Genomic DNA, 25,225 nt, shown 5'->3' with positions numbered 1-25,225 from the left:
GTTTTGGTTTGGGCCTCTTCTTTCCACATTATATTCCACATTCCACAGAAATTAGCAAAGCTAGAAGATATGAGGTTGCTTTGGCAAGTAAGGTGAAAATAAATCCCAAGGGTTTCTACCGTTATATAAATAGCAAAAGGATAGTGAGGGTTAAAACTGGTCCCTTGGAGAATCACAGTGGACAGCTATGTGTGGAGCCAAAAGAAATGGGGGAGATTCTGAACAATTTATTTTCTTCGGTATTCACTAATGAGAAGGATATTGAATTGTGTAAGGTAAAGGAAACAAGAAGGGTACTTATGGAAAGTATGACGATTAAAGAAGAGGAAGTACTGCCGCTTTCAAGGAATACAAGAGTGCATAAGTCTCCTGGTCCTGACAGAATATTCCACCGGACATTGAGGGAAGATAGTGTGGAAATAGTAGGGGCTCTGACAGAAATATTTCAAATGTCATTAGAAAAGGGCATGGTGCCGGAGGATTGGCGTATTGCTCATGTTGTTCCATTGTTTAAAAATGGTTCTAAGAGTAAACCTAGCAATTATCGGCCTGTGAGTTCGACGTCAGTGATGGGTAAATTGATGGAAAGTATTCTTAGGGATGGTATACATAATTATCTGGATAGACAGGGTCTGATTAGGAACAGTCAACATGGATTTGTGCGTGGAAGGTCATGTTTGACAAGTCGTATTTAATTTTTTTGAAGACGTTACCAGGAAAGTTGACGAGGGTAAAGCGGCGTATGTTGTCTATGTGGACTTCAGTAAGGCCTTTGACAAGGACAAGGTCCCACACGGAAGGTTGGTTAGGAAGGTTCAATCGTTTAGTATTAATATTGAAATAGTAAAATGAATTCAGCAGTGGCAAGATGGGAATATGTCAGAAAGTGGTGGTGGATCACTGTTTGTCAGATAGGATATCGGTGACTAGTGGTGTGCCTCAGGGATCTGCACTGGGTCCAATGTTATTTGTCATACACATTAATGATCTGGATGATGGGGTGGTAAATTTGATGAGTAAGTATTCTGATGATACGAAGATAGTTGGAGTTGTGGATAATGAAGTAGGATTTCAAAGCCTGCAGAGAGATGTAGGCCGGATAGAAGAGTGGGCTGAAAGATGGCAGATGGAGTTTAATGCTAATAAATGTGAGATTCTACATTTTGGTTGAACTAATCAAAATAAGACATACATGGTAAATGGTAGGGCATTGAAGAATGCAGTAGAACAGAGGGATCTAGGAATAATGGTGCATAGTTCCCTGTAGGTGGAATTTCATGTTAATAGTGTGGCGAAGAAAGCTTTTGGTATGCTGGCCCTTATAAATCAGAGCATTGAGTATAGGAGCAACACACATCAAAGTTGCTGGTGAACGCAGCAGGCCAAGCAACATCTATAGGAAGAGGCGCAGTCGACGTTTCAGGCCGAGACCCTTCGTCAGGACTAACTGAAGGAAGAGTGAGTAAGGGATTTGAAAGCTGGAGGGGGAGGGGGAGATGCAAAATGATAGGAGAAGACAGGAGGGGGAGGGATAGAGCCGAGAGCTGGACAGGTGATAGGCAAAAGGGGATACGAGAGGTTCATGGGACAGGAGGTCCGGGAAGATAGACGGGGGGGGGGGGGGTGACCCAGAGGATGGGCAAGAGGTATATTCAGAGGGACAGAGGGAGAAAAAGGAGAGTGAGAGAAAGAATGTGTGCATAAAAATGAGTAACAGATGGGGTACGAGGGGGAGGTGGGGCCTAGCGGAAGTTAGAGAAGTCAATGTTCATGCCATCAGGTTGGAGGCTACCCAGACGGAATATAAGGTGTTGTTCCTCCAACCTGAGTGTGGCTTCATCTTTACAGTAGAGGAGGCCGTGGATAGACATGTCAGAATGGGAATGGGATGTGGAATTAAAATGTGTGGCCACTGGGAGATCCTGCTTTCTCTGGCGGACAGAGCGTAGATGTGCAGCAAAGCGGTCTCCCAGTCTGCGTCGGGTCTCACCAATATATAAAAGGCCCGCTCAGGGGATCTCCCATCCACTGCTACCAACCTTATAGTTCCCACACCCCGCACTTCCCGTTTCTACCTCCTACCCAAGATCCACAAACCTGCCTGTCCTGGCCGACCTATTGTCTCAGCTTGCTCCTGCCCCACCGAACTCGTTTCTGCATACCTCGACACTGTTTTATCACCCCTTGTTCAATCCCTTCCGACCTATGTTCGTGACACTTCTCACGCTCTTAAACTTTTCGATGATTTTAAGTTCCCTGGCCCCCACCGCTTTATTTTCACCATGGATGTCCAGTCCCTATATACTTCCATCCCCCATCAGGAAGGTCTCAAAGCTCTACGCTTCTTTTTGGATTCCAGACCTAATCAGTTCCCCTCGACCACCACTCTGCTCCGTCTAGCGGAATTAGTCCTTACTCTTAATAATTTCTCCTTTTGCTCCTCCCATTTCCTCCAAACTAAAGGTGTAGCTATGGGCACCCGTATGGGTCCTAGCTATGCCTGCCTTTTTGTTGGGTTTGTGGAACAATCTATGTTCCGTGCCTATTCTGGTATCTGTCCCCCACTTTTCCTTCGCTACATCGACGACTGCATTGGCGCTGCTTCCTGCACGCATGCAGAACTCGTTGACTTTATTAACTTTGCCTCCAACTTTCACCCTGCCCTCAAGTTTACCTGGTCCATTTCCGACACCTCCCTCCCCTTTCTAGATCTTTCTGTCTCTGTCTCTGGAGACAGCTTATCCACTGATGTCTACTATAAGCCTACTGACTCTCACAGCTATCTGGACTATTCCTCTTCTCACCCTGTCTCTTGCAAAAATGCCATCCCCTTCTCGCAATTCTTCCGTCTCCGCCGCATCTGCTCTCAGGATGAGGCTTTTCATTCTAGGACGAGGGAGATGTCTTCATTTTTTAAAGAAAGGGGCTTCCCTTCCTCCACTATCAACTCTGCTCTTAAACGCATCTCCCCATTTCACGTACATCTGCTCTCACTCCATCCTCCCACCACCCCACTAGGAATAGGGTTCCCCTGGTCCTCACCTACCACCCCACCAGCCTCCGGGTCCAACATATTATTCTCCGTAACTTCCACCACCTCCAACGGGATCCCACCACGAAGCACATCTTTCCCTCCCCCGCCTCTCTCTGCATTCCGCAGGGATCGCTCCCTACACAACTCCCTTGTCCATTCGTCCCCCCCATCCCTCCCCACTGATCTCCCTCCTGGCACTTATCCGTGTAAGCGGAACAAGTGCTACACATGCCCTTACACTTCCTCCCTTACCACCATTCAGGGCCCCAAACAGTCCTTCCAGGTGAGGCATCACTTCACCTGTGAGTCGACTGGGGTGATATACTGCGTCCGGTGCTCCCGATGTGGCCTTTTATATATTGGTGAGACCCGACGCAGACTGGGAGACCGCTTTGCTGAACATCTACGCTCTGTCCGCCAGAGAAAGCAGGATCTCCCAGTGGCCACACATTTTAATTCCACATCCCATTCCCATTCTGACATGTCTATCCACGGCCTCCTCTACTGTAAAGATGAATCCACACTCAGGTTGGAGGAACAACACCTTATATTCCGTCTGGGTAGCCTCCAACCTGATGGCATGAACATTGACTTCTCTAACTTCCGCTAGGCCCCACCTCCCCCTCGTACCCCATCTGTTACTCATTTTTATGCACACATTCTTTCTCTCACTCTCCTTTTTCTCCCTCTGTCCCTCTGAATATACCTCTTGCCCATCCTCTGGGTCACCCCCCCCCCGTCTTTCTTCCCGGACCTCCTGTCCCATGATCCCCCTTTTGCCTATCACCTGTCCAGCTCTCGGCTCTATCCCTCCCCCTCCTGTCTTCTCCTATCATTTTGCATCTCCCCCTCCCCCTCCAGCTTTCAAATCCCTTACTCACTCTTCCTTCAGTTAGTCCTGACGAAGGGTCTCGGCCTGAAACGTCGACTGCGCCTCTTCCTATAGATGCTGCTTGGCCTGCTGCGTTCACCTGCAACTTTGATGTGTGTTGCTTGAATTTCCAGCATCTGCAGAATTCCTGTTGATTGAGTATAGGAGTTGGGATGTAATGTTGAAATTGTACAAGGCATTGGTAAGGCCAAATTTGGAGTACTGTGTACAGTTTTGGTCACTGAATTATAGGAAAGTTGTCAACAAAATAGAGAGAGTACAGAGCAGATTTACTAGAATGTTATTTGGGTTTCATCATCTAAGTTACAGAGAAGGTTCGAACAAGTTGGGTCTTTATTCTTTGGAACGTAGAAGGTTGAGGGGGAACTCGATAGAGGTATATAAAATTATGAGGGGGATATATAGAGTTGATGTGGATAGGCTTTTTCCATTGAGAATGGGGGCGATTCAAACAAGAGGACATGAGTTGAGAGTTAAAGGGCAGAAGTTTAGGGGTAACATGAGGGGGAACTTCTTTACTTAGAGAGTGGTAGCTGTGTGGAACGAGCTTCCAGCAGAAATGGTTGAGACAGGTTTGATGTTGACGTTTAAAGTTAAATTGGACAGTTAAATGGACAGATAAGGAATGGAGGGTTATGGGCCGAGTGCAGGTCGGTGGTACTAGGTGAGAGTTAGAGTTCGGCATGGACTAGAAGAGTCGAGATGGCCTGTAATTGCTATATAGTTATATGGTTATAATAAGTCAGTGATTTGGATGGCAGAATTGATAACCTTGTGCCAAGTTTGTAGATAATGAGTGGAGGAGCTGGTAGTTGTGAGGAAGCCGGTTGTCTGATAAACACTTAGAATTATTACGAGAATGGACATGTCGGTTTCTCCCATCTTTTTTGGCCCCATGAATGGAAGATCCTCAAGAAGACCAGTTTTGTCCATTGCTATCCTTTCGCTCTTCACATAGCTGTAGAATTCCTTGGAATTATCTTTCTCCTAATCTGCTAGAGCAAACTCATGCTTTCTTTTACCCCTTCTGATTTCCTCCTTAATTGTTGTCCGGTATTTTCTATACTCAGGTATCTAATTTGTTCCTTCCATCCCCCACTTGCTATGCACCCATTTCCTCTTCTTACCCATGACCTGAATATCTCTTGTAAACCAAGGTTTCCAGAATCTATTATATTTGCTGTTTTTATTCTGACAGAGTCAGACATACTCTGTTCTCTCAAAATTTCATCTTTGCAGGCCTCCCACATGCCAATCATACTTTTACCAGAAAACAACCTGTACCAATCGGCACTTGCCACATCCTTTCTGATAACATGAAAACTGGCCTTTCTGTGATTTATAATGTCAACTGAGGAGCAGCACAATCTGCACCCTTGTTGCCTTTAAACTAAAGACCCGAACTTCAAGGCGAGTGGTTCTGGGTCCGAATCCGGCTAGCCCTTTGCAAACTTTCTGTGGTGGGTTGAGCTTCGAAATAACAAACTCGTTCCCGTAAACAAACATGACCGGCTGCGTCTCATTCCCCAGCAGCAGATCAAGTATCGCATACTCTCTATCAGGGAGACCTGGGACTTCTACGTACTGATGAAGGAAACTTTGCTGAACACATTTGACACAATCTATCCACCTCAAGATCATTTACACTATAGATATCCCAGTTAATACGTGGAAAGTTAAAACCACCTTATGTTTCTTGTAGTAGTCTGCTCCTCTAAATCCAACTGACTATTGAGTGGCTTGTAATATAATCCCACTAATGTGGTCACTCATTTCTGATCCCTTAGTTCCACCGATATATCCTCAGTAGTCAAACCCCCCATCCTGTCCTGTTGGAATAATGCCCTGACATTTTCACTGACTCGTCACACCCCTGCTCTGTCATGTCTAAAACAGTGTATCCCTGGAACACTGATCAGATTGTGGAGTATTATTTCCTTCTACAGCCAAGTCTCAATAGTATCAAACGACTGTGCTGTTCATGAAACAAGTACTTCTGTACACCCGCCTGAAATCATTCAATTATCAACCGTCCACCAGCAGCCGGGGCAGGGAATCGCTGAGCAGCATCACCCTATGCAAGAAAAGTCTGCTCGGAATTGAGTTTTAAACAAACGTCCCTTGTTTGGGTCTCTTCCACTGGCAAATGCATTCTCACCTGCTCTATATCAGGGCCCGTTATATTCTTATTTTGACTGAATGAAGTAGCAAATACTCGTAATCTCAAAGAAATACGGGCCCAACATATTTCGACATCAGGCTCTCCTCTCAACAACGGAAAGGAGAATGGGTTTTCCACCAATTAACTTTAAGTGGCTTCGGAGTTCAGCTGCGACGCAGTCTGCGAACGTGGGCTCGTTGGTCTAGTGGTATGATTCTCGCTTTGGGTGAAAAAGCATAGAATATGCGAGAGGTCCCGGGTTCAAATCCCGGACGAGCCCCGTTATTGGATACTATCAGCGATTTGCTTCACGATTTCTGCACTGACGCACGAGATAAATGGCTATATCAAACAGAAACACTGACGAAGGAATTGGAAATAGTTTTCAAGGTGGGTAATTTTGAAGTATCACATTTTGGAATTTCAAAACAGCTGAGTATTTATTCTATGAATGGTAGCGCCCCGGGGAGTGCAAATCAGCAAGGAGAGAGAGAGAGAGAGAGAGAGAGAGTCGCAGAAGGGCATACTTTGCTGAAAACCGTCTCATATGCAGAGAGACTGTGGGAAAGGTGTTCGGCACTCTATTGTGGAAATACGTGTAAAATGGAAAGAGCACAGCCAGTCTTTGGAAAACTATGGATCTGCATGTCGACGAGCGCTGTAGACATTTATGTGGAAGAACAAGAAACTGGCAAGTGAAATTACATTGCTTAACCTCTTCCCTTGCTCTGACCAGGACACAGGCGGCTCTAACTTGCATACAATATCGGTATATACATTTTCTGGGGTTTCGAATCGGTGCGGGCAGAAATTAGGTGAGCGAAACTGCTCATTCTTGTCACATTATTGTGCCAAACGCTTGGGATTTCGAGAGCTGGAATTTTAACACTGAATTCATTTTTCTCTGATCCAGATTGAGAATCTCAGTTCTGATCTTCACCAACATCTGTCTTACGGATGTGACTTGCTTCAGAATCAATATCAGAATCGGGTTTAATATCTGGGACGTGTGTCGAGAAATCTGTTACCTTAGCGGCAGCAATACAATCAATACATGATAAATACAGAAATAAAATTCAATCAATCATTCAATTAGAGTAAACATATTATGTATATTAAACAGTTATTTAAAAAAAATAGAGCAAAACAGATTAAAGAGTGAGGTTCATAAGTTCAATGTCCATTTAGACATTGGATGGCAGAGGGGAAGATTTTGCTCCTGAATCGCTGAGAGTGAGTGCGAGAAGAGGGCGTGCCTTCGGGGACTAGGGCCATCATAATTTCCGAGGCACTGTTCTTTGAAGATATCCTGGATACCACAGAGGCTAGTATCCAAGATAGTGCTGACCAATTTTACAACTTTCTGTCGTGTGAATTAGCACCCCTCAATCTCCACCACCCCGATACCAGACAGTGATGCGGCCTGTTAAGAAGTCTTTTCAAGGTACATCTGTTGATTGGGTGATTTCCAGAAAAAGGATCATAGGTTCTTAATTGGTCAGGGGACTAAAGGTTTTTGGGAAAGAGAAGGAGGTTGGGGTTGTGGAACAGATTGCCCGCGATGGAAAATTGGAGGAATACGATGGACCGAGGGTCACAATACTGCTCCGATATCCTGTGGTTTAATGGTCATGTCCCTTGTCATTTGACCGTCTGCATTAACCATCGGACATTGACTCAATGCCTTACCAAACTGCGTGTTGATGGTTTCTACCGTGCTGCGTTCATTAAAATTCTTTGTTACCTCCTAATGAACACTCTGGGAAATGAAGCAGAAAGACACCTTCCTAACTATGTCATGCAAGTCACTTGAGACTTTCTTTAGATGAGAATAGGACCTCTTTGCGTCATTCCCTGTTCAGGTAAACACATCAGAAAGTTGATACCAACTCACTGGAGACAGGTGAACTCGAACGATGAAGTTAGGACCTCTGTGCAGTTGGATGTTGTCTGGTCATAGCGTGTTGAAGGGCCTACTGATTTAGAATGAAATCAGCTAAATCTCTTTGCTGTGCTACTCACAGAATCCGAGCACGAACCAGGCCCGATCTGATCTCAGGACTGCTCTGAGCGAATTCCGACCGTTCGCCTCGTGACGGCAGTATTTCCGCTCGCTTTTCCTTTTCCTCCATGTCACAGGAAGCCACAGCTTTGTCGGTCACTTGACCGTTGGAAATTTACACTGGAGTATGGGATTCATTACCGAACGTAATGTGGTTGTGGCGAGAACGGGGATATAATGAAAAAAAATAAAAGGAAGGAAAGGTTTATTAATTGGCAGGAGGTAAAGGTTGGGAGCAGCGTTTGCAGAAGATTCTGCTGACGTGCTCTGTCACTCTCGGATTCTAAAGCACATTTATTCTACCTGCTGCCATGTTCTCTGATGACCGCCAGTTCTGTAGCGTCAAGATAGAAAACATGGTGACTGCCTCCGAGAAGAACTTTGATATTACGTTTATCAATTAATTGAATAATTGACATGAACGGATATTGCTTTACACTGATGAACTGTTGCCTGAACTTGGCGTGCGTTACCCCATAAATAAATGTGTTTGTGCAGCAACTTAATGTCAGGAGCATCTCCTCTGGACTTGGTCTGTGCGTTAGATGTAGGATTCCGGGATACCTCCAGCGTCCCTGATAAACATATCTGCTCCAGGGTGTGGGGCAGGTGGTCGCATTGATCTCACAACACGCTGGAGGAACCCATCAGGTCGGGCAGCATCCGTGGAAACGATCAGTCAACGTTTCGGGCCGGAACCCTTCGCAGTGATCTGGTTTCTGGCACTGTGGTAGCATGGAAGAGCAGAGAGATGAAGAGGACTGCAGTGGTGATAGGAGATCAGATAGTCAGAGGAACGGAGGCCAGATTCTGTCGACTCGATAGTGGCACATGGTTGGTATGTTTCTCCCAGGCGCCTGGGCAGGGAAGTCTCTGATCGGGTTCACAGCAACCTCAAGGGGGAGTGTAAGCAACCTGAAGCCAGGATACATCCTACGACCAGTAATATACATGGGAAAATAAGTAGACACTGAAGAGATATTTATGGAGCTTCAAGTAGTTATATCTAGACCAGTGTCTGTGCGCCCTCCAGTGAAGGTAAGGATGGGATGATCTGACAGGTGCGTGTGTGGCTGAGGGACTGGTGTAGGAGGCAGGAACTCAAATTTATGGATCATCGGGATCGTTTCCATTGAGGCACATGTGGAGGCCTAGTTATTGGACATATTTAAGGCAGAAGTTGATAGATTCTTGATTAATCGGGGCATGAAGGGTTACGAGAAGACAGAAGACAGGGCTGAGAGAGAAAGTGCATCAGCCACGATGATGAGTCGGAGCAGACTAGCTGGTCCAATTGGCTCAGAACTTTTGCTATATGTTCTTATTTTCTAAAGCCCGGCAAGACCGGAAGGTCACTGGGGAGGTAACCCGACAAGACGTGTCTCATCACATAGTGTCAGCACAAGATGGAAATCGAAGGGATTGGGGGAAGGGTATTTCCCAGGGAGGGGGTGAGTGACGAATGCAGGACGCAGCAGAATTTCGGCAGCGGTATGGCCAGTGAGGGTGGTATTTCACATTGGTTTAGAGCTGAACCATGTTCAGGGTTGAGCGCGACAGAGGGTCATTTGCTCTCTCATGTAGCTGAATCCCCGAAATCTTCTAACCCAGAGATGGTACAGTGGTGTGTATGCAACGGGTCATAAGGTATAGTTACAGTGGAGACGGGAGCATATTTAAATGATGGGGAAAAGGAGCTGAGACATGGGATGATTAACCATGGTCATGGAGATTGCCAGCGCTGATTTTAGGGGCCGATTTCCCTCCTGTGCTGTGCTCTACTGAAAACACCGGAACAACCGGCAGGGACGGTGCATCCGTACGCTGCAGTTCGCAGACAGCGAGTTTGCTCCGCGTCCCTCACTGTGTTAGCGGGATGGGCGGACAGTTAATCTCCCAGAACTGTTACTCCTCCCTGAACTCTCAGTGATCAACCCTCCAACTCTCCATCCCTTCCTCAAGGGGCAACTGCGCAGTATCTGAAAAGCTACAGAGAGATGCAGTCTCAGTCAAATTGATTACGGGCTCTGTCCTCTCCAGCTCCAAAGTCATCTTCAACAGGCGATGATCAGAAATCCGGCATCGATCACGAAGTATCCCCATCTCCCAAGAACCGCCCTCTTCTCCTTGCTACCGTCATGAACCTGAACTCCCACATTCAACGTTTCAGAAGCAGTATCTTACCTCCGCCATCAAATTTCAGAATGGAAAATGAGCCCATATGTACGCCTACATAATTTCCCTCTCTTTATGAACTACATATACATTGAAAAATACATATTTAATATTAATATATGTTTCTCAATGTAACTTAGTTTTAAAACTTCGTATTTTGCTGTATTAGTGCCAGAAGACAACACGTGTCTGGAAATGTGCCAGTGATATTAAATCCACCAACAAACAGGCGGCGCTCCCTCCCGGGACTCTCGGTAATCAAACTTTTCGAACTCACCCCCCCCCCACCCCCGCAATCACTTCCACAGCCACGGCCAGCCACATGCCCCTTCTCAGATCTGTTACCGATTACGTCTCCGTGCCCTTCACCGTCTCTTCTCCCCGATTCTTTCTCTCCCTAAACACTCAATTATCAGCCCCACCGACCCCACCATCACCCCCACCGACCCTATCATCACCCCCACCAACACCCACACCACGCCGCTCCCTGGCCCCTCATCGAATGCCCGCTTTCCACGCGCTGATTCTTAGTGTCCCTGGTCCCTGATTCTCACACCTTCCATTCCAGATGTCACTGTCTCTCTGTGTGATTCGGTTATGGGTTCGGTGCCTCGCCCCGAGTAGCCTGACAGCCCTGCGAAAGGATGGAGGTGGTTAACAGGGGGATAGTCGTAGGTATGGCGTCTGTCCGGTGATAGCTGGTAAGTCTGGCATTACCCCACGGATAGGTTATCCTCCTGCGCTCTGATTATCAAAGCCATCAATTCAGACATGTCTACCCTCACGGCATGTGATACCAATATGGTGGGAGGGACCATATGGGCTGTGCCCATGTTAGTAATGTCACTGCTCGTATTCTCCCTGACGGTGTACCGCTCCGGTCCCCCACGTCCCTCGCCGCACCCCGGGCGGCGTCACTAGCAGCTGGCAGTTTCCCACAGAGTGGCTCAGCGTTGGGAGGGAAAAAGGGTGAGCTGTTAGTGTGGGGTACGTCAGCACGCTGTTTCCTCTGCCCTGGGATTGGCTACTCCTGGTGGGGCTGAACGTACCCTCCCAATGACCAGCCGGAATTGACAGCAGAGAGCTTTTGTCAAGAGATGCAGACCAAGTTAATACAAACAGCGTCGGTTTTATTGATTCATGCAGTGAACTTGGGAAATGGCTATAGCACCGCGGGCAGATATCAGAAAGGCAGTGTGGTCAGTAGTGAGATCAGAGAAGGAGCGGCCACATGCCGTGAACAACGAAATATTAGAATCCTTTTTATCATCAGAGAACAGAAGAGTTATTACAGTTACATCGAGACAGGAGTTGGATCACATCAAACATCCACTGGCTGTTCGGCCCAGTGTCTACACCGCTCCGGCGCCGACACCCCGTGCGGAAAGACCGAAGTGGCCCGCGCCTCTTGGCTTTCATCCGTGCACTCGCAGAGAAGACACAGACATCCACTCGAACCCCAAACTTCAATCTGGGTGTACTTGCGGTTTTTGACGTGTTCCCTATCGTACTGTTACACCGGGAATGAAAGAGATCCAAGGAAGCGTCACATCTGTCTTGTAATCGTGACAAGACGTCCCAGGCCGACAAGGAAATGTCATTTCTGGGCCACATCACTTTACAACGGTGCGATAGTCCTGTGTTAGCTGTGAGAGTGGGTGATGATGCCACACGGGTTGGTCACGGATATTCGATGTCATGCCGGGTGGACAGGCCAGTGCTGTGATTACCGAGTGCCGGTGTTGGGAGTGAATTAACAGTGGACAACATGTAGAACGCGATGTTTAACAAGAAGCAAGCAGAGGATCCAAAGCGTCCTCTTTGGCCTCACGGGACCGGGCAGTCGAATCGGTCAGTGGAAACGAGCCATATCTCCTGACTGAAAGATAAAGCATAAAGTTGAGGGAAATGCTCCTGAGAGTGGAAGAGCAGTCCCTTTACTGAAGGGGTTGTTCTCATCATCAGTAAATCGGACGCCTTCCAAAGAGCAAAAAAAAATAAAATAAAATAAATGGCGGAGTTTAAACGGGCGAGTGTTGGAGATTCGGCGTCACAAATGCGAAAGATCACAAGATCACAAAATAACAAGACAAAGGAGCAGAAGTAGGCCGTTCGGCCCACCGAGTCTGCTCCGCAGCTCCCCCATGAGCTAAACCATTCACCCATCTATCCAATTTTTGGCTTTTTCCCCATATCCCTTGATACCCTGACTAATTAGATACCTGTCAATCTCCTCCTTAAACACCCTCAATGATCGGCCCTCCACAGTTGTATGTGGCAAGGAATTCCACAAATCCACGACCCTCTGTCTAAAATAAATTCTCCTCATCTCTGTTTTAACTGGGTACCCTCTAACTCTAAGTCTATGGCCTCTTGTCCTGGACTCACCCACCAAGGGAAACAACCTTTCCACATCTACTCTGTCCAACCCTTTCGATATTCGAATTGTTTCTATGAGATCCCCTCTCATTCTTCTATACTCTAATGAATACAGTCCAAGAGCCGACAAACGCTCCTCATATGTTAGCCCCTGCAGTCCAGGAATTATCCTCGTAAATCTTCTCTGAACTCTCCCCAACATCAGTATATCCTTTCTAAGATAGGGGGCCCAAAACTGCACACAGTATTCCAAATGAGGTCTCACTAATGCCCCATAGAGCCTCATCAACACCTCCTTACTCTTATACACTATTCCTCTTGAAATGAATGCCAAAGTAGCATTCGCTTTCCTTACCGCCGATCCGACTTGGTGGTTAACCTTTAGGGCATCCTGCACGAGGACCCCCAAGTCCCTTTGCACTTCCGATTTTTGAAATTTCTCCCCATCGAAATAGTAATCTGCCCGATTATTTCTTCTTCCGAAATGTACAACCGTACATTTGTCAACGTTGTATCTCATCTGCCATTTCTTTGCCCACTCTCCAAAACTGACTAAGTCTCTCTGCAACCTTTCCGTTTCTTCAACATTTCCTGCTCCTCCACCTGTCTTGGTGTCATCCGCAAATTTAGCCACAAAACCAATTAATCCATAATCCAAATCATCGATATACATCGTAAAAAGAAGCGGCTCCAACACCGACCCCTGCGGAACACCACTAGTAACCAGCAACTAATCAGAATAGGATCCCTTTATTCCCACCCTTTGCTTTCTGCCTATCAGCCAATGCTCCACCCATTTAAATATCTTTCCTATAATTCCATGGGCTCTCATCTTATTAAGCATCCTCATATACGGCACCTTATCGAAGGCCTTTTGAAAATCCAAAAACGCAACATCCACAGCCTCTCCCTTGTCAACTTTAATCGAGGATACCCCAAAACATTCCAATAGGTTGGTGAGGCAGGATCTTCCCTTCATGAAACCATGCTGGCTTCGGCCTATCTTGTCATGCACCTCGAGGTATTTCATAATCTCCAACTTGAGGATGGACTCCAATATCTTTCCAACTACCGGTGTCAGACTAATAGGTCTGTAATTTTCTTTTCGCTGCCTCCCTCCTTTCTTAAATAACGGAACTACATTTGCGACCTTCCAGTCCTCCGGAACCATGCCAGAGACTATTGATTCTTGGAAGATCATTTCCAATGCTTCCCCAATCTCCAAAACCACCTCCTTCGGAACCCTTGGGTGCACCTCATCCGGACCTGGAGACTTATCTATTCTTAGTCCACTTAGCCTCCCAAACACTTTCTCTCTAGTAATCTTGTCTGTACCTAATTCTATTCCCTGATACTTATGGCTATCAGGTATATTGCTCCTGTCTTCCACTGTGAAGACTGATGCAAAATACTCATTCAGTTCCTCCGCCGTCTCTTTGTTATCCATTATAATTCCTTCAGCATCATTTTCAATCGGTCCCGTATCTACTCTTGTCACTCTTTAACTCTTCATATATTAAAAAAAAACCTCTTCGTATCCTTTTTATATTAATCGCCAACTTCCTTTCATAATTCATCTTTTCTTTCCTAATGACTTCCTTAGTTTTCTTCTGTAAGTTTTTAAAAGTCTTCCAGTCCTCATTTTTCCCATTAATTTTTGCTTCCCTGTACGCCGTTTCTTTTGCTTTTAATTTTGCCTTAACCTCTCTCGTTAGTCACATTTCTGCCATTTTTCCATTCATGATTTTCTTTTTTCTTGGAATATATTTTTCCTGCATTTTCCTTATTTCTTGTAGGAATTTCATCGAATTCTGCTCTGCCGTGTCTCCATATAGCTTACTTTTCCAATCGACTTGCGCCAGTTCCTCTCTCATAACTCTGTAATTTCCCCTGTTCCACTGAAATTTCGATACACCTGATACCAGCTTCTACTTTTCAAATTTAAAACTGAATTCAATCATATTATGATCACTGCTTCCAAGGGGTTCCTTTACCTCCAGCTCCCTAATCGCCTCAGGTTCGTTACACAGGTGACATATTTCTCGAGATTCCAACTCTAGAAGTTCCCCTGTCTGTAGCATGACTTCCTACGCCCATGGGATTCTTTTCTCCGCCCTCACAAGCGAAATCACAACATCCCTTCAATATAATAGTGACCACAGGTGTACACAATCCTGCAGGTGAAGTCCAACCAACATGATGAACAGTTGTCAGGTGACCTCCCAACTCTGGATGCCAATGATTTTACTGCTGCAGGACAACCGACCAGACATCTTTTTCACCATCTCTCTGTCTGTGTCTCCCTTCCCACCGATCCATCTACCTTTATCCAAAGGTATCCATTATCTGTGTAAGTTCTCTGTCGGTTTAACTCCCCAAGTGCACCACACTCTACTTGCCTAAGTTATTCTGTGACCCACTTCCCCAGTTGACTTACTACCCGATGTAACCTCAGACAATTTTCTCCACTATCGACCACAGCGGCAATTTCAGTGTCAACTGCAAACTTACTGATCATTCTTCCTACCGGTCTCCTGTCTGACATCCCTCTACCATCTCACTCTGACGCTTGTCAGCATCCCTTTTCAGAGAGGAGTGGTTCCATTAGACAAACGCAGCATGAATTCAGAAAGTTCAGTTTCTGTTTGACAAACTTACTGGAGTTCTTTGAGGACATAATGACTGCAGTGGATAGGGGGGAACAGGTGGATGTCGTACACTTGGATTTCCAGAAGGCGTTCGATAAGATGCCGCAGAAGAGACTTATAAATAAGATACGGATGCATGGAGTCGGAGGAAGTGTATTGGCATGAATAGTGGGATTGGTTAACCAATAGAAGGCAGGGAGTTGATATAACCGGGTTTTTCTCAGTTTGACAGTCAGTGGTGAGTGGGATGCCGCAGGAGTCGACGTAGCCAAATTTGCTGATGACATTAAACTGAGTGGAAAATCAAATTGCATGGAGGATATGGAGTGTCGCAAAGCGATATAGATTGATTAAGTGAGTGGTCCAAGGTCTATCAGATGGAGTGCAACGTTGGTAAATGCTAGATCATCCACAGTGGAATGGATAATAGACAGTGACCATTACTTCTATTCTTTACCCTGGCATTAAATGAGGATGGGATGAGACAGTATTATAAAATAGTTGATTAGTGGGAGAGCGAATTACGTTGCTATTAGTCAGGAAACTGGAAACGTAGATTGGGAAGAGATATACGCAGGGTAATGCACAACTGAAATGTGGAACTTTTTTTTTGAGGAAGCACTAGAATGTTCTTCTAGATAGGTACGTCCCTTTGAGACAAGTTCGGCAATGGTAGAGTGAAGGAGTCATGGATGACAGGACATAGTCAAGAGGGAGAAAGAAGCAGACTTCAGATTTAGGAAGCAGGGATCAGACAGGTTTCTAATGAATTACAAGGTAGTCAGGCAGGAGCTTATAAACCCAAATGCCTTTTACTCCTATGAGATGAACAGACGGATGACTGCGTAGGACAGATCAGGAATAGCAGAGGAAACATGTGCCTAGGCAAGGTTCTTAATGGATATTTTCATTCAGTGTTCACAATTGAGAGCGATTTTTTGAAATGTGAGCATGACATAGAACAGGCCGATATGCTTGAACATATCGATGTTAAGAAAGAGGATGAGCTGAAAATTTCGGGAACATTACGATACATCATTTCCTGGTACCCCACTTTTCTACCGGAAGGGATGGAAGATACTGCTGTGCCTTCGGTGATGACCTTTCTGTGTCCTCTGACTACTGCAGTAGTATCAGAGGATGGACTTTGCCAACTGTTATTCGCTTGATCAAGGAAAGAAACAGGGAAAACGCTAGGAATTACAGACCACTGGGCCCAACGTTCCTGCGGTCAAACTGTCAGAGGATATATTTCGATAGTATTTCCGGACAGTTGAAGAACGGTAGTCAGGTCTGGGATAGTCAGCATAGCTGTGAGAGGAGCAGGACAAGTCTCAGGAATGGAATCAAATTCTAAATTATTATACAAAGCACACTGATGAAAACATTAGCAAAACCTTCTCAGTTATGAGCGTCCGAGAAACATGGCTGCTGTATATAGAACTAGCTTACCCACAGTAAACAGAGTGCGGTCGCAGGTGGAGGGTATTTCGCTTGGAGTTCGATGAACGGTGGTGTTCCACAGAGATCTGTTCGGGAAGCGGGTGATTGGGCTGGTCCATTTCCAGATGACATTTCCGGGTAGTGTGGATTGTGTTGTAGGTTACAACAGGGTTATCAGAAATGCAAAGTTGGGCTGAAAATTGGCAAAGCTGAGCTCAATGTGGGCAAGTGTGAAGTGATACACGTTGCAAAGTTGAATTTGAATGCAAAATGCAACGTTCATGACAGGCTCATTATCAGTGTGGAAGAACAGAGTCACCTTTAGTTTCACGTCCATAGATTCCTCAAAGTTGACGCGCAAGTTGAACAGGTTGTTAAGAAAGTGTATGAGGTGTTGGCCTCAATCGTCGAGGGATTGAGTTCAAAGGCGCGAGGTAACGTTGCAGCTCAATTAAACTTTGGATATTGTGCGCAGTCCTGGTCGCATACTACAGATAGTACGTGACAGCTTTAGAAGCAGAACAACGGAGATTTACCAGTATGTTGCCTAGACTAGAGGGATATTCATTTGAGGATAGATTTAGCGAGCTATGGCTTTTCCTTTTACAGCGAAGTGGATGAAAGACGACTGCAGAGGGCTGTACAAGTTAAACGGCATAGATCCAGCGCATAGCCAAAGACTTTTTTTCCCAGTGTGGAAATAACTAATTACGGGATATAATTTAAAAGTGATTTGAGGGATGTATAGGGGCTTCCAAGCGTATGTATTTACACATAATGGTGAGTGTGTGGAAAGCGGTGTCAGGAGTCCTGTTAGAGATATATCTATCAGGTACATTTAAGAGACTCTTCGTCGCATGGTTAATAGAAAATAAAGAAGACGGCTCTGTAGGAATGAAGGTTTTGAGCTGGCAACAATCAAAGACTAAAGGGCGAACATAGAGGTCTGGTGTTCTATATTTTCTGTTCCTGGCCGACCGTCAGCATGAGCACCCACCTGCTACTGCAGCGCCTCTGATTTATTAACTGACCCAATCACAGTCGCAACATTCCCTGTCACTTACCCCTGCATCAAATCAATGAACGCCACTGAGTTCCTGTGGTTGTGGGAAAAAAAAAAGAATTAGAGACCCCACATAATCCAGTTGACTCTAACTATCTCTTCCTTTATCACTGCCACCTGTTACATACCTCAGGGAGATCTTGTGACCTTCTTCTGAGAATTATGCAATGGTCTTATGGAGGTCACCTGGTGTAATTTTCCCGCCCATGTGAGGTCACATGATGACATGTTCACCACGGGTATAAAAGGGGAAGACCCCTGGTGACGCAGTTAGTTTTCCAGTTAGAACGTCAATGAGATACTCCGCTCTGCTGCTTATTTGCAGTATGACGTAGTTTTGATTTTAAACGGAGTTTTATGTTCTAACTTAAGGCACAGAAGTCTGGACCGGCAGTTTGGCAATCGCTGCCCGGTTTGTTAATGTATCTTTTCAGTAACATTGCAGAGTGAAGACGGGACCCTGAGGGAGACGTTCGACGGACTTGGAAAGGATTGACAATTATTGAATTCGTTCAAGAAAGAGTGATCTGCATGAGATAGCCTCTACTAAAAGTGGCAGAAAGGCTGTGTAAGATTCTTCTACGAAGGAAGGTCGGTGCCTTTAAAACTGTTTTGTTTCCGTCTCCGTGAATCCTGTGGAAAAGGCAGGATCCGACTGGGAGTGGCAGTGACGTCGTGTCTTCGAGGAATTCGTTACTTCATGAAAATCTCTACTAATTGACTGTATAAATCTATTGGACTTTAAAATTTGCCATTCGAAGAACTGTGTTTGAAATTATGGCTTTAAGAACTGGTCTTGCTTGATTGCTTTTGGAACTGAATAGAGGTTTACCGAATGGCCGCATAGCCGTTTACTTCCGGTTAGGGTTTTCGGTTTTTTTTTCTTTGTATATCAGAATTTAATAAATATTTGTTTGTTTATAAATCTTGACTCGATATATTCATTGTTGCCGATCACGTGACATTAATTGTGGGCTCTTCAGCAGATGTTCCGATTTTGAGTTTAAGTGCTTGTTTAAGTATCAAATCTGATTTGGAAAAGGGAATATACTTGATTCTTTTGTTTGATTGTGGTGTGAGTGGTATTCGGCAACAATGGATGTTGACGAGTTTATGAAAACGCTAAACCCGGAGGTTTTAGTGAATGCGAGTAAACCTGAGGTGTCGGAGATTGCTGAAAGGTAGAAACTTAAAGGTATTACAAAGGGTACAACTAAACCCATAATTCAGGAAATCGCTGAGCATTATGTGAGTTTGGGGGCGTTTGATGAGGAGGAGTTGGGAAGGTTTCTAATGAGTACACTCGAAATGCAGTTACATCTTGAACAGATAAAGTTTCAGAAATTTAAAGCGGAAATGGCTGAAAGAGAAACTGAGAACCTGAGGAAATTTGGACTGGAGATGGAGAAATTGAAGATGGAAAATCGATCTTCTGGTTCTAGGAAACAGTTTGTAGCAAGTCGTGAGGTTGTTTTGGCTCTTGCATTTAATGAGACAGAAGTGGATAAATATTTCCAGCATTTTGAAACTTTGGTTCTGTGTTCAGCGTGGCCGAAAGAGAAATGGCCAGTGATGTTACAAAGTGTAATTAAAGAAAAGGCACAACAAATTTAGACCCAATTAAATGCTGAGCAAGCACTTGATTATGATACTGTAAAGCCGCCTATATTAAAGGCGTTTGAGCTGGTTTCAGAAGAGTACAGAGAGACATTCAGAAATTTGAAGAAACTAGTGGGAAAAAAAAACGTATGTGGAATTTGCCTCCGAGAAATGTGTGTATTTTTGAGAGATGGGTTTCCTCTAAAAATGTGAATGGGGAGTATAATGAATTAAAGGAGTTGATTTTGTAGGAGGAATTAAAAGGCATTCCTGTTGAAGTGAGGACATATTTAAATGAAAGGGACACCGCTACATTGCAGGAGATTGCTAAATTGGCTGATGAATATACTTTAATTCATAAGAGTAAATGTTCTACAGGTTGAACATTTAAAAGGAAAAATATCACAGAGAGTCAAAGTACACCAGAAATTAAATCAGAAGTTCGTGAGAACGGTAAGGATGAAGGGAGACATGTGAAGGAAAGACATTTTGGTATTATTTACAATTATTGTAGGAAACCTGGTCACGTAATAGCTAATTGCTTTCGATTGAAGAAGAAAGAGATGGAAGCAGTCTCAGATACTTGTGTGCAACATATTGAAAAACCTGTAAAGACATAGGGTTCAGAAAATACAAATGAAGTTTTGTTAGAGTCTGACCGAGTTAAGAGGAGATAAGAGCATTTTATAACTGAAGGATTGTATCCTTGAAAGAGGGATCCACTCCTGTACCAATAAAAATACTTAGAGATACTGGAGCTTCTCAATCACTAATATGAGACAGTGTTCTAAAATTAGTGATGTGTCCGACACTACTGAGGTGACTTATATACGAGGATTTGGAAGTGCCCTTACGTTGGTATATTTATATGCAGTTAATTTAAGGTCAGTGTTAGTTATAGGACCTGTTAAAGTAGGACTACAACCTAGTTTACCTATGAATGATGTTGCCCTGTTGTTAGGGAATGACGCAGCTAATGGACAAGTTTTTTCCTGATGTACATTCGACAATAAAGCATATTGCTGAGGAAACACAGAGGGATTCTAACACGGATACTTCCTGTGTTTTAACCCGAGCTATGGGTAAGGAGACTGATGTACCGGATGAGGTTGTTACCCATGACAATCTCGGAAGGAGATGATAGAAGAGCAGGGTAGCGATCTTGAGATAGTTAAATTAAAAGAACAAGCTCTTCCAGATAGTTAAATTAAGAAAGTGGCAGTAGGATATTATTTTGAAAAGGAAGTATTAACGAGGAAGTGGACTGCTACCTGTTGATGAAATTTTTCAGTCATTATTGAGGGTGAAACTTTGGATTATGTTGTAGTACGTGATAGAACAGTCTCAAGCCCGCAGTGTTTTGTATAGGGGAGATCTTGACAAAGAAATCCGTCAGAAACATCTGAAAACATTAAAAATTTATTGCAGGGCTCTGTGTTCAAACCACATTCGGGCATTCACATTTAGAGCCGAAAACAGCCCGTTGAAAGTGGGGCGTTTGGAGGGGACTCAAATGCAAGACACAGACAATGAATTTCTAGGAACTGGTCTATGTTCATTAAGAATGCTCGGGAAGTCGGGGAGAAACGACGCTGGACATTGACACAGGCGCTGGACGAGACTAGGAGAGAAGGGCTGGCCTAGGACCTGGGCTGGAAGCACGGGACCTGGACGTGGGAGTAGGAACAAGGAGCCTGGACTAGGAACACAGAACTCCGGAACTACAGCCAGGACAAGGACCCAGAACCTGGCTCTTGGTTGGGACTCGGAACTGGAACCTGGGTCTAGGCCAGGTCTCGGGACTAGGATCTTGGCAAGAACAGGACATGACCACAAGACTGAACGAGGTACACCCAGCACAAGACGAGTTACCCCCAGCCCTGGGCTGGGCGAAAAACATGGACTGGAAGAAGCACCAGAACTGAATGAGGACACGAAGTTCAGACTTGACAGGGCTGGAGCACGGGCGGCTGGACTTGGTGTTGGAACACAGGAACACAGAGCCTTGGACTTGAGCGCAGGAATACGGAGACTTGGACTTGAGCGTAGGAACATGGAGCCTTGGACTTGAGCGCAGGAACACGGAACACAGGGTCAGAACCCCTCCTTTGGAACAGGATGCAGGGCCGGGACTCGTACACGGAAGACAGAGATATGACCCTTCCTTGGGACAGGACTTAGGGCAGGGGCATTACACAGAGTCAGGACCCCTCCTTCGGAGCAGGACGAGTGGCCGGGACTCGTACACAGAACAGAGACTCTAAACACGGGGGCAGAAAGAGACTGTTCCAAACTCAACGATAGATAGTTTCTTATCATGGCGTGGCAAGGCTCCGGTCTCTCTCCGGCGGTTGAACTTTACTGAAGAGGTTGCAGGCGAGAATTCAGAAGGAAGGGGAAGGGAACAGTCCAGCAGGGAATCCTCGGTTGGTAGAGATATTTATGTGGCAGCCTCAAAACGAGAATCAGGTGCTTCATTAAGGTACTCAATGGAATAAGGGAAAATAGGAAAACCCGGAGTAATGAATCGAAGGACCGGACCATGAACCGGAATGCGGACTTCACGGACCGGACCATGACAGTGTACCCCCTCCCCCTCCAGCCCCACTCTATGTCAGCCTCCTGGCGACCTTACTGACTTTTCTAGACTATGGACGACCCAGGCGGGTAGGGGGGTATTCAACAGGAGGGAACACAGAATGGCGAGAGTTAAACGTCAGTTTCTGCGTCGCTGTGTCCATTTATTACTGGGCTGTTCTGTTGCAAGCGGGGCGTTGAGAGCTGACACAAGTGAATGACACAGACACTGAAGTTCCAGGAACTAGACTATTTTTATTATGAATGCCAGGGAACTTGGGAAGAAACGACGCTGGAAATTGACACAGGCCTTGAACGAGACTAGGATTCAGGTCCTGGGCTTGAACTTGGGCTAGAAGCACGGGACACGGACGTGGAATTAGGAACAAGGAACCTGGACCAAGAACAGGGAACTCCAGAACGAGAGCCAGGACAAGGACCCGGAACCTGGTTCTTGGTAAGAACTCGGAACCGGAACGCGGGTCTACGCTGGGACTCGTGACTAGGATCATCGCAGGTACAGGACGTGATACAGGAATGGACGAGGTACCCCCAGACCTGTGCTGGGTGAGGAACTCCTGAGCTGGGCGAGGTACTCCTGGGATGTGCGAGTTACTCCTGGGCTGGGCGAGGAATTGCTGTGTTGGGCGAGGAACTGCTGGGTTGGGCGAGGAACATGGACTAGAAGACGCACCAGAACTAAATGAGGACACGAAGCTCAGACTTGGACAGGGCTGGAACACGGGCAGTTGGAATTGGTCTTGGAACAGAGGAACACAGAGGCCTGGACTTGAGCACAGGTACACAGAGCCTTGGACTTGAGCACAGGAACACGGAAACTTGGACTTGAGCGCAGGTACACAGAGCCTTGGACTTGAGCGCAGGTACACAGAGCCTTGGACTTGAGCACAGGAACACGGAAACTTGGACTTGAGCGCAGGTACACAGAGCCTTGGACTTGAGCGCAGGTACACAGAGCCTTGGACTTGAGCACAGGTACACAGAGCCTTGGACTTGAGCGCAGGTACACAGAACACAGAGCCAGGACTCCTCCTTGGGAATAGGACGTAGGGCCGGGATTCGTACACAGAACACAGACACTAAACACGGGGACACAAAGAGACAGTTCCAAACTCAACGATAGATAGTTCCTTATCTTGGCGTGGCAAGGCTCCGGTCTCACTCCGGCGGTTGAAATTTATGGGGATACTGACGAGGTTGCAGGCGAGAATTCAGAAGAAAGGGGAATGGAACAGTCCAACAGGGAATCTTTGGTCTACAGAGGTATTTATGTGCCAGCCCCAAAAAGAGAATCAGGTGCCTCAATTAAGGCACCCAATAGAACATGCGAAAACAGGAAAACCCAGAGTAAGGCATCGACGGACCGGACCGTGAACTGGCATGCGGACTTCACGGACTGGACCATGACACAGCCGGTCAAACGGTCCCTTCCCTTTGAAAGAACAGCATGAGGTGAGGGGATTCACCACGGGAGAATTTCCACCCTCTGTCAGCGTGAGCACCATAACGATACATTGCCTCTGATCTCTTTATCGCCTCGCTCACATAGACAATGTACCAAATGCACTTACTTGCCAATTCCGAGCCTTTGGCCGCTAATTGGCTTTGTAAACCAGGATCTGAAGAAACCTCCGTCGGGTGCAGCGAGGTGAACTCAGAGACGTGGTTCACTGTCAGCTCAACAGGACGTACACAATGCCGCCTCTGACAAAACGGAGATTCATCGTGCGTTCATACGAGGTGTTGTCTTTAGATGGGACAGTGATAATGGTCTGAATCCGACAGTACAAGATGTAACTTTGCATGAAAGTGGGATAAAGATGCTGACTAACTTTGTCTGAGCGTCCAAAACGGGACACTACATGGTGGCTCTGCTTTGCGCTGTCCGTGGCCTCGGAAGACCAGGAATGACATTGAGATTATTTGCTCGATGGAGGGATAGGGAGAGGGAAGAGAGGCTAGTGGTTAACCTGGGTGAAATCTCATGTTTCATTTTTCCAGTGCTGTATCTATATGGGGTTAAGATGTTTGCTATTGGTGACGTGGTGGAAGTGGTGGATTCACCCTTGGAGTAAGTTTGCCTCACACTACGGGAGTGGGGTTGTCCTGTGTGGAGACATTCTGCTGTCATTGGATATTGGGAAACTGTGGGTTCGGATGAGGAAGCTGTGCGCATGATATGTTGGCTCCGGAAACATGGCGACGCCTGCGGGCTGTCCCAGCACATTCTAGGACGGTGTTGATTATGCTGCCGGGTAACCTTCCTTCTAGAAAACATTGTGAGAGAAGATCCTCAGCCCGTTGGTCAATGATCGCACAAAAGACCCAACTAAATGCTTCGCTGTGTGACTTACCCCGTGCAGTAAGAAATGAAGAAGTTGGAATTGTTGACATGGACATTCTGCTCAGTGAGAGTGCGGTTGAAGTCAGCTACGACAGTATAGAGAGACCCGCGGATACTCCTGGCGAACACATCCGTCACTGGGAAACGAGTGATAAACACCTGAAACATGCAAACACCGTAAAATAGGAAAAGAACAATTACGATTCAGCAGCCCCCTACCCCCTCTCTCGACCCTGTCCTTCCATTCAATCAGGTGCCAAATCATATCTGAGATCACTTTGCAGTTCCACCTACCGCCCAGCTTCCGGACCCGCGATACTCCCCCCCGCAGTCCCTACAACTCCTCTCCCTTTAGTATCCCGGGGCTTAAACAATCCGTTAGATACGCTCCCGCTGTGGCTCACTGCATCTACCTCAGGTTCAGATTCAGATACATTGATTTATCATACACTTCCCAGCCTTTGTTCAGACCGGCCCGTGGTTTCCTCAAAGAATACCTACATATTTGTCAGGCATGTTTTCCCGTTAAGGTAAGCATGCTATGTTCATACTTTTGTACTGTGTGCATTTTAGTACCCCCAAAACTGTTCCTTCATAATGGACACCAAAAGCGTCTTGAGGTACTGAATTCCACACCCCGCTGGAAAACATTGATCTTATTCTGTGCTGACACATCTCTGGGCCTTAATCTCAAACACCTGAACCTACCCCAGTTTTTCCTCCTGGTCAAGCACTTGTGTCTGATTTCAGCAGCTAATAAAGAAGTAACTATCAGACTATTATAGAGGGCTCCTTCCTGAATACCTGCCTCTCTGGAGATTGGTGGG

The 25,225-nt window shown here is 45.9% G+C and overlaps 1 long non-coding RNA gene and 1 other non-coding gene across 2 annotated transcripts; both read left to right on the top strand.

The window, feature by feature from the left end:
- Positions 1 to 6,278: 6,278 nt before the first annotated feature.
- On the top strand, positions 6,279 to 6,367 carry trnap-ugg (transfer RNA proline (anticodon UGG)). Its single transcript is given in 2 exon segments — positions 6,279 to 6,314; positions 6,332 to 6,367. It is a non-coding gene; the product is annotated as a tRNA-Pro (tRNA).
- Positions 6,368 to 6,376: 9 nt separating this feature from the next.
- LOC134341520 (uncharacterized) lies at positions 6,377 to 24,396 on the top strand. Its single transcript, XR_010016775.1, has 3 exons — positions 6,377 to 6,477; positions 10,893 to 11,025; positions 18,292 to 24,396. It is a non-coding gene; the product is annotated as an uncharacterized LOC134341520 (long non-coding RNA).
- The last annotated feature ends 829 nt before the right edge of the window (positions 24,397 to 25,225 follow it).

The sequence above is a fragment of the Mobula hypostoma genome, unplaced genomic scaffold (genome assembly GCF_963921235.1).
Source record: "Mobula hypostoma unplaced genomic scaffold, sMobHyp1.1 scaffold_36, whole genome shotgun sequence".
In the NCBI taxonomy this organism is placed as follows: domain Eukaryota; kingdom Metazoa; phylum Chordata; class Chondrichthyes; order Myliobatiformes; family Myliobatidae; genus Mobula; species Mobula hypostoma.
This window is presented reverse-complemented; position numbering and strand designations above follow the sequence as displayed.